This window comes from Microtus pennsylvanicus, chromosome X (assembly GCF_037038515.1).
Source record: "Microtus pennsylvanicus isolate mMicPen1 chromosome X, mMicPen1.hap1, whole genome shotgun sequence".
Classification (NCBI taxonomy): domain Eukaryota; kingdom Metazoa; phylum Chordata; class Mammalia; order Rodentia; family Cricetidae; genus Microtus; species Microtus pennsylvanicus.
Genome location: NC_134601.1, coordinates 21,119,384 through 21,130,080, shown reverse-complemented (window position 1 = coordinate 21,130,080; position 10,697 = coordinate 21,119,384). Strand labels below are relative to the sequence as shown.

Here is a 10,697-nt window from a genome sequence, read left to right as displayed (position 1 = left end):
GTGAACTGTACCAAGGGTGTAACACAAAATCGGGTTATATTTCGGCACCCTCAGTGGGACTTGTCAAAGGTTCCTCAGGCAGTATCATTCATAGGTGAATTATATTTCATTGGTACATGACTCAACCAGGTTCTCTCTGTGCTCTCTTTCTCCAGCACGTGGAGGTGATGGAGGAAGGTCATTGGCTAATAAAGGAACTGCCTTGGCCTATTTTATTGGTTAGAACATAGGTAGGTGGAGTAAACAGAGCAGAACGCTGGGAGGAAGAGGAAGTGAGCTCAGACTCCACAGCTCTCCTCTCGGCAGCAGACACCTCAGAGAGATGCCATGCTCCCCGCTCCAGGGAAGATGCACGCATGAAGCTCCGACCCAGGATGGACTTAGGCTAGAATCTTCCCAGTAAGCGCACCTAGCTGTGCTACATAGAATATTAAAAATGGGCTAGTCCAGGTGCGAGAGCTAGCCTAGAAGAGGGTAGATAGAAATGGGCCAAGCAGTGATTAAAAGAATACAGTGTCCGTGTAATTATTTCAGGTAAAGCTAGCCAGGTGGCGGGACACAGCCTGACCCGCCACTCTTAGGCATGCGGGTGGCCGGATGCCGGGAAAGTAGCCCCACCGCACTTATTACTACATTGAGGGGCTTAAGGATGGCAGGGATCCTGGTCCCAGATCAGGACCAGTCCACTTTTGAATACCCTGTCTGCTACAAATGGTAAGATCTCCTGACCCCTCACCTCTGGCCATGTTCCCATGCCTGGGGATCCATCTCGACTGGTATTTCTCTCTTTTGACTTTCTGACCTTCCATCTGTGGTGGAACCACCACCAAGATGCAGGTTTTTGTCAAGACCCTTAGGGGGAAAACTATCACACTTGAGATTGAACCCTCAGACACTATAGAAAATATAAGGGCCAAGATTCAGGACAAAGAAGGAATTCCTCCTGATCAGTAGAAGCTGATATTCCCTGGTATGCAAGTGGAAGTGGAAGATGGACTTACTTTCTTTGACTACAACATTCAAAAGGCGAGAATTGGTGATGGTGCTAAGAAAAAGAAGTATTTCACCACTCCCAAGAAAAATAAGCATAAGTTATGAAGTACTGTAAAGTGTATTAAAATGGCAAAATTAGTAGTCTTTGTCAATAATGTTCTTCTGGTGAATGTACTGCTGGAGTTTTCATGGCTAGGCATTCTGACAGAAAATACTGTTGCAAGTGTTGTCTGACTTATTGCTTCAACAAGCCAGAATACAAGTAGATAATAAGGAGACCGGTTACTGGCAAGGAAGGCCAGCAAAATTATAACACCATGCCCAGCACTAGATGTTCATTGTGGCCAACACACAATGAACTCAATGGAGTATTAGGGCTATGTTGTCTCATAATAAATTGTCTAGGCATTTAGTTTACCTTACTTGTCTTTTGCTTATACAATATGCTTTGTTATTTTTATTTTTATGGGATTTCTCTGTGTATAATTGTGTATGTCATGCATATGTATGTGCTCCTTGTGCTTTTTTCTTTAATTTTTGGTTGTTTCATTCTGAATTATTTATTTACATTTTCATTTACTCTATTTTATTATTTATTATTATTTTAGATATCTGTGTTTTGATGAGAGAGAAAAAAATAAATGATTATTTGAGTGGATGGGAAGGTAGGTAGGAACTTAAAAGGAGTTGTGTGAGGGGAAACTATGATTAGAATATATTATATACAATGTGGTTTAAATTAAAAACTATAATCTCAAGCAGAGTAGGCAAATATTTTAATTTACTTTGTTATTATAAAAAATATTCAAGAATTTGTGATTGATGAAGAATGGGAGTTTATTTGGATTCATGTTTCTAGGTCTGTAATATTCAAGAATTTGAACCCAGCACCTTCTAGAGTTTGAGATATATCATTGTATTGTACCATAACATGATAAGAGGAGCAGAAAGATGAGTGGATATACAAGTGATTTTTGCAATATTATCAGGAGAAACCAATCAAATCTTTAGCTTTTTTTTATTTTTCAGGATGTGACAACATGCACACTATTATCCTGGTCTCAAGTACATAGCAGATGGCTCCCAATTAATTCCAAATTTTCTTGTACATATTGTAGAGTTTAACCTGCCACAACTATTTTAATAAAGCATATTGGGAACACTAAGATGGAAGGACTCATTAATATAAACAGATGTTTAAAGATATGATCAAGCCAATAGATGAAAAAACATAGAACCTGTAGGTTTCTCTGATGTAGTCTTCACCTCTGCAGCTATGAATATGTTTTATTACCATTGTTTATTAAAGATGCTCTTTTAGTCAATGACTTAGTAGAATAAAGTCAGGCAGGAAATCTGAACAGAGGTAGGGAGAAAGTAGACAAAATCAGGGTGATAGCACATAGCTGCCAAAGGAGACAGACATTCTGGAAACTTTACCAGTAGGCAACAGTCTCATGGTAATACACTTGTTAATATAAATGGGTTCATTTAAGATATAAGTTAGCCAAAATTATGCATAAGCTATTGGACAAACAGTGCTATAATTAATATATTTTTTGTGTAATTATTTGTATCCACGTGGACTGTAAATGAATGAGCAGTTTCTGCATACAAAATGGAATGTCAATATGGGTTGACTACATCCACATAACACCTGAGAGAGCTTGGAAAAAAAATTCTAGACACAAAAAAAGCAGAGTAAAGCATGGCTTCACGGTAGCAGCATTTTCTTAAATGGGCTCTGTTTGCTACAAGCAAACAGAGACATTATTCCTTTAAAAGAAGGCTTCCTGACTCAGTGGTAATAGTAAAAACTGTGTGGCTCCTTTAAGAAGGCATCCTGGTTCATGTTAGTTGCACAAACAGCTCTGGCTCTTTCAGTAAGCAAAGCACTTGAATAAGCTTTGTGGGCATTGTGCTGCAAGTTGGTGGAAGCATGGGCCAACTGCTTACCAAAGTTGAGATGGTGAGCACAGTTCCTACCTGATGGTCCCATAGCTAGCAGAAAAATTACCTCCGACATATTGGATGGCCGAGAAATGTGGAACCAGCATCCAGAGCTGCTGTGAACCAGCTGCTTATCATTTGAAATGTACTCCTGGTCAGAAAATGATTACAGATATGCAATAAAGACAGATTCAGACAGAAATAAACCTCTGAACAGGTCACAGTGTGTTTTAAAAAATGTGTGCAGGCTTCAGAGTGAGAAAAAAAGAATATAGACAGTTATTAAAGAATAGTTTTAAAAAATAAAACAAAATCTTTAAAGAGACAGAGTATAGATAGTCATAGATTAAAGGAGTAAAAAATAAGCCACATAAAGATGAAAAATACACAGAGAGTCTGGATTGTGTATATTATTGTGTTTTCTTTGAATGTTTTGACTGTGAATGTACAGGGAGATATTTAGTTGCATGAGCTGCTAAGCTAAACCAATATATATTTTAAAGGTATCTTGACTTAAAATTTGGGTCTAAGGTTATGTTGCTTTGGAAAAGAGGTTCTGCTTTTGTTTCCACAGAAGATAGAAAGCTGTGGATTCCTTACTGGATAATATGATTTGATCAAAGAAGACCCCCCCCCCCGAAGCAATATATAGTTAGATAGATATTCTTCATCACTTTTAAAGACATACAGAATATGGCGTTTAAAATGTTTTAAGAACTTAGGACTATTCATGACAGTGAGACATATCTGCTCCTGGCAGCAACAATATACTTAAAGAGGATGATGGGCATCAAAGAGGCTCCTTATGGAGTTTTTCAGCCATCTTGGCAAGAAACTGCTCTTGTCTGGACAGCTTGATAGTATGCTGTATGAAATGGACATGCAAGATCCACAGAAAAATGATGGCTAAACTTGTGTAAAGGTGAGATTGTACTTTAGGGTTCTTGATACATGAAAGAATCTTCCAAACATTTTGAAGGTTACAGGAAAAAGCGACTGACAAACTGCTAACAGAAGCAAAACAGATCTTCAAATTTTCTGCTTCATGGAAAAGTCTGCAGGAAACTATGGGCCTGTAGACTGAAGATAGAAGCATCAGTGTTACAGAAGAACTTTGGGTGATTGTCCAGGCAGTGAAATGTCTCTGTCAATTCTAGAATTTTGGAAGTTCCTTACAATGTTCTTCCTGTTAACTTAGGTAATATTATATCCTTCTGGAGTCTTTGATGGAGTTGAAGAATAGATATAGTTTTCCTTAGTTATGATAAATATAAATTAGATATAAATATTGTAACTGTAATTCTTGCTTGATACCTGTTTTTTATATGTAATATTAGTATGTTAAAGTTAAAACCTTCTCTTCTATTTAGACAGAAAAGGAGAGATGATGTGAAATCCTCCTCTGTTTTTTTAATAGGTTTTGCTATCATTGGTTAGTAAAGAAGCTGTTTTGGCTAATGGCTTAGTAGAGGAAAGCCAGGTGAGAAATCTAAGCAGAGATATAGAGAGAAAGTAGACCGAGTCAGGGAAATGCCATGTAGCTGCCAAAGGAGACAGACACCCCAGAACCTTTACTGGTAAGCTACACCCTTGTGATAATACACAGATTAATAGAAATGGGTTAATTTAAGATATAAATGTTAGCCAAAAATATGCATAAGCTATTGGCCAAACAGTGTTGAGCATTCTCCACCAACACTTCTACCCTGCTACTTGCAGCCCACAGAGCTGGACAGACAGGCAGGGGTGCAGCCTGTGGATTCATAACCATTATCTGATACTGAGGTCTTTCAGCATCTATTCCACCATGATATCTCCTCTTCTTCATTTTTATTTGTGTTACAGTGCTTCTTCTAGAAGGATTCCAACATTGATTTTTGTATGTGGATTAATTTGTGGCTGCTGTTTTCATTTGGAAATTAAGCATAATTTAAGGATATGTGTTTGTGTGTCAAGTTGAGAAAGGAAAGACTTGTGAGGATAATTATGATTGTCAAATCACATATATATATACATATATACACATATACACACATATATATATATATACACACATATATATATATATACACACACACACACACATATATATGAACTCCACTAAAATCCAATAAACTGGGCCTGCCTGTATGGAATTTTCCCCATTAAATCATTGAAATGGATGGATCCACCCTAAATCTGGTTCATACATTTTGATGACAGTCCACACCAAAAGGACATGGAAGAAGGTAACTTTTGCTTTTTGACTGCTTGCCCTCTTGCTAGTAAGTTCATTATTACTGTTGCTGAGGTATTTCTTCACTGGAGTTAGAATCTACTTCTTTAGGATTCTAATGTATACTGAAGACCAGTTGAGATATCCAACCTCATGCACTGAACAACTACTAGATCCTTGGTCTTTTCTTTGAGAAACAGCTATTGCTGGACTTCAGCTGGACCACAACCTGAAGCCACTCTAAGAAATGCACCATTAATTTATATTCATTGTATAAATTGTATTTTTAAATAACTCTGACTAATACAGCTTTGTTCAAAACAATTGCTGTAAAATAATTTTAAATGAAACATAAAACAGCTAATCATTTAACATTGAAATAAATGCAATTTGAGTTATTTATGTATTTTTATCATGCCACGGACTAAATTACTTCTAGTAATCAATGACTGATTTTTAAGCACAATAATCAAGTGAAACAAAATAATCTGCTATATTGTCCATAATAACATTCTGTAAGTGTGGATAAATATATCTCAGATTTACAGGAAGCATAATGGCTATGCTTCATGGATTAGGACCAAATACCAGGCTATTTGCCTATAATCCTTAAAGACTTAAGGCTTTAAAATCAATACTACTCTAAGACAATATCTACCAGTGTAAACTCATAGCAGCTATTGATGATGTGGACAACATACTGAAAACTCTTCTGCTTCTTGTTGATGTAAAGATAATGATCCAAAGTGCACTGAATTGAAAATTCGTATTATGTTGCACATGTCTGTTTTTTCCAGCACTTTGGAAAAATAAACAAGAGGAATAGAAGTTTGAGCAAGGCATGGACCCTCTGTCAAAATAAAAAGCAAACCAAAGGAAGACCTAATACCTTAATGCAAGATCATATAACTAGCTGGGCGGTGGTGGCGCACGCCTTTAATCCCAGCACTCGGGAGGCAGAGGCAGGCAGATCTCTGTGAGTTCGAGACCAGCCTGGTCTACAGAGCTAGTTCCAGGACAGGCTCCAAAGCCACAGAGAAACCCTGTCTCGAAAAACTAAAAAAAAAAAAAAAAAATCATATAACTTCAGTAATTATCTAAAATAAAATAGGATAAGAAATGGAAAGCATGAACTAGGATGGCAGACATGAGGCATTTTTTTAGCAGTAACCCTTTACATAGTGACTGGGACAGAAAAAGAAATGAAGAAAGAGAGGAAATAATAACAAACTGAAAACTTTTATATCCTCAGTTTACCAATCTAAGAGTTTGCAGGAAAGAAAATAAATACATAGCCTGTTCTTGGATTTGATATTTTTCCTCTAGGATTGTTTCTAGAGGTGTGTCTAGAGACAAAAAAAAATCAAAGAAAACAAAAAGTACGTAATTACCAAGATATTACCTAAGTATACAATTCCATTTAACAAAATCTGTTGTTCTTTAGCATCTGTGGCTCTCTGGAATATCACTGATACAGTATTTAGTGTGCAAGTACTACAACAGCACATGAATACATAGGACAGTGATGGTATTTTGTGTTTCTTTCCATGTTGTAAGCTATAATAAATGAGAAATAAGCTGCTTGATCCTTATAAAATAAATAATAATTCAAATAACACAAGAAGAAAGAAACAAAAAAGCACAATTAGAGTGTGGTTTTATGAAATAAATGGAGTATTGTTTGGGCAAATATAAAGATGTAGCTCCTATGTGACAGTTTCTGAGGTTCATAATAATGAAAAGTAAAAGATGTTGCACTGATATACCATGAAAGTTAGGATGCCTATTGTATATATAGAATACATGAATGGAGAATATTCAGAACAATGGAAACTGAATGCTGCGAAAGGAGTTAAAAAACAAGTCTACATTAAAAATAAAAAACAATTTGGTACATATTTCATTCTTATAAATGGAAGCAAGCCAAATTTACCGTGGCACATTTTGGAAGTACAAAATATATGATGCAAATATATCAGAAATGTGCCTACAATCCAGTAGGTCCATTAGTTAAAAAATAAAATTTTTCATAGTACTTTCATGTAAGCAGGTTGGAACAATTTCTTTTATTTTTTTAACATTTTTTTGTTATGGTCTCCAAGGATGAGTCTTGGGAGGTGTTTGTTGTTTCAATTTGGGGAATTCTTCAGAATCATCATTTGGGGAGTTTGGGGTGGCTTTTGCATTACGTGGAACATCTCTTTTCAAAAAACACTTCGGTGATTGCATGGTTATTTTGTAAAGACAGGTGTTCTTAAGATTATCGAATGGATACTCATACCTTATGATATCTGATACGTAATACTTCTCAAGATCAAGGATATGGTCAATTGCATTTTGAACATTGTCAGAGAGGCCAATCACAGTGATATTGGAATTCCAGGATCCTTTTGGAGGTAACCGGATGTCTACTTGAAATTGATCCATGATTTTATGGATGGCTTTTCCACCAAGTCCAAAAATACTGTCACGAACCTGGTGGTTTAGTGGGATTTCCTTAGAAATTGTTTTTTCTATCTTATGCAACATTTTCATTATTGCATCTTTAGCTGCTAGTGTGTTCTCTTTATAGCCGGTAATTGTGATTTGGTCTTGTATCTCACGGTTTCCTTTCTTTGGAAAATGGATAGTAACATCATGCTCTGTGCAAATCTGAGCAATAAGTAAGCCCTTATGACCAGTGATTTTGGAATGGTATTTTGGATCTAGAGTAAATGTTAGCTTAAAATTTCTTAGTGCACGATCTTCCATTTTTGTTTGTAAATCATTGATTTGCTTTTCTAATTTAGTCTTGGCTTGATCCACCTTGGCAGCAAGACCCATTATGGATATGATATCAGAATTGCCTCCTGGTTGTGACACCTGAGTATGGACATCAAATTCACTCATTAGCTTCTTTATCCCACTTCCTTTGTGCCCAATGATGTAAGGATGTAGGTGAGAGGGCACATGGACTTCAGCAGTCACAGGAATTAGATACTCAAGAGCTTCCATAGCAGCTTTGCAATTTTCCATTTGACCTGAGACAAATATGGTTTTACATTTCCTTTGATTACTAAAAGCAAGTTCTTTAGTATTCTTTCCCCCCTTTTCTTTCCCACTTTCCTGAACCACTGATTGTACATACATAGTTGGCTTTTCTTTGTCTGGGAATATGAGTTGAACTTTATAATCCTTAGCAATTTGTTGGACTCTGGAACACATTGGTCCCATGAAAAAAGTATAAAACTTCTGCGGAATAACATATTGTGTTGTGACATGAGAACCCAAGGGCTCAAAAATCTGTTCAATGTGTTTTTTTGCTGCTTCAACACAAGCTTTTTCTCCTTTCATTGTAACTCTGATCGTCTGTTTTCCCTCATAAGTAAAGTTAATAATCATACCAGCATAAACTTCAGTCATTTCTCGTATTAGCTGATCCCTTCGCATGACAAAATAATGGTGAAATCTACGATTTATCAGTATGCTATCCTCCACCACATACTCTAAGTCTTTCAACAATGGCTCTAGTTCTTTTTGTACTTCCTTTACAGCTTCCTCTTTTCCTATGATTGTTACTAAATCCTGATCCTTATTTTTAGGGGTAGGGAAAATAGCACGTGCCCCATGTTTTACACAGATATTGGGAAGATTGCCACCATTTTTATTCTTGAGAAACTTGTGATATTTTGACTTGACATGGACAGCTATAGAAAAACTCTTGGCGTTTTCTTCTTCCAATAGTTTCAGAAATTTTTTATTCACCTTTTCAACATTTTCTGCAGGGCCTCTAATAATGACTTTTTGAGGACCTGACTTGTTTCTTGAAAAATAAATATTGAATCTTCCACATTCTTCCATGATTGAATCAATCAAATTCTCTTTTGGACTGATAAGTGATTTATATAGATTAGAAGGAACAGAAAATGCCACTTCTGAAGTTTTGGCTGCACTTTTCTGCATTGAAAGAAACCAATTTCGAGCTAATTCACAGTTTTCTGGATTTCTGATAATTATATCATTCTCAAAATTCCAATTGGAAAGAAAATTTATTTTTGAATTTAAGGGTATAGCATGATGTTCCTTTTGCAAACACTTGTTCACTTGCACAATGCAAGTTTTGTTTGATGCCATTGTTAAATTTCAAGTAATTATAATCCAGATATATTGCAGAGAAATTGCTAGTAGCCAGTAGTGAAACTTCCTGTAATTGCCTTTTTGCATATTATTCTAAGAGAAAAATAAACACTTTAAATACATGTTTTTTCCAACATAATCTACCAACTTATAATGACATTGTTATACTGTACCAATTCGTCAAAATAATATGTTTTGCCTACTGATCTATTTTTAAGTGATCAAAACATGATCTCAAGTTGTGAGGACTGTGATAAAACAGATACCTTTTTGTTGAAAGGAAAATTATCTTTTAATTATTCTTTAATAGTAATAAAATGACATTTGTTCTTCAAAATCTTGCACTTTCATTTATTCTTCAGTGTCAAATGTAGACTGGAAATCACATCTGAAATATATGTAATTTTCTTTTCTCTTTCTAAGTGTAAAATATAAGATGCTCTGAACCTATAGGATCAAACCTGCATTCATAGGAGATAGCTTTCCCTGAATAAATTTTGAGCTGGGAGAATAAAAATGGAATAGCAGTCATAATTAAGAAAAGGATAATTTTAATAACAATAAAAATAAAACGGTTGGTTACTTTCTTCTATGTAATCTCCAAAGATAATTGGTTGGAAATCAGTTGTACTAAGTACATTAAGAAAATATAATTCTTATCAACAATTGGTTCATATAAAAAAATCAGACTGCCACAGAGAAACCCTGTCTTGAAAAACCAAAAAAAAAAAAAAAATCAGACTGCATCTACAGTGTGTCAGTATCAGGCTGCTTATTTCAAACCCCAAATGATGTTTTGATGTAAATTGAAAGTGATGCTGTATTTACCAGGGTCTGATATCTTTGTACAGTTTATTTGAAGAATAACTTAGAAATTCACATATTTCATGTCTGCAATCCACAAATATTAGTAAATTCAAAATTCTGGACAAATATCACATCTCAGGTTTATAGCATTTCCACCATATTACATACATGACCATCACTCATGGCAACCCTTATTTTTTCTATCACAATTAGGGAAAATAATTTTAGTTTTTTTCTAATGATGTTTTACATAGAAATTTAATAAACATAACATCATATACCCTCCTATCTGTTTAATTTTAATTTTTAACTTCTAATAATTTTGAAGTTTATCCATGCTAAAGTTCAAAAATATAATATTTTTTTTCAAAAATATAATATTTTTGTTATTGAATAAGATAATACTTCTATTTAATTTACCTTCACCATTCTTCTCACTTAATTACCTTTTCTTATTCTACCATTCTCACTAGACTTCTACATAAAAACATTATTTCTTTTTGTTTCAGAGCAATTTTTTAACTAATTGTTTCATTTGTAAGACAATTTAGATGCATACCTTTGAAGATTCATAACTTTGAATATTATATTACACTGATATTTCTCAAACATACAC

General features: G+C 35.0%; 2 pseudogenes; one reads left to right on the top strand and one right to left on the bottom strand.

Moving 5' to 3' along the window:
- The first annotated feature begins 831 nt into the window (after positions 1-831).
- LOC142841128 (ubiquitin-ribosomal protein eS31 fusion protein-like) lies at positions 832-1,259 on the top strand (annotated as a pseudogene).
- Positions 1,260-7,246: 5,987 nt separating this feature from the next.
- LOC142841731 (vigilin pseudogene) lies at positions 7,247-9,271 on the bottom strand (annotated as a pseudogene).
- Positions 9,272-10,697: the final 1,426 nt, after the last annotated feature.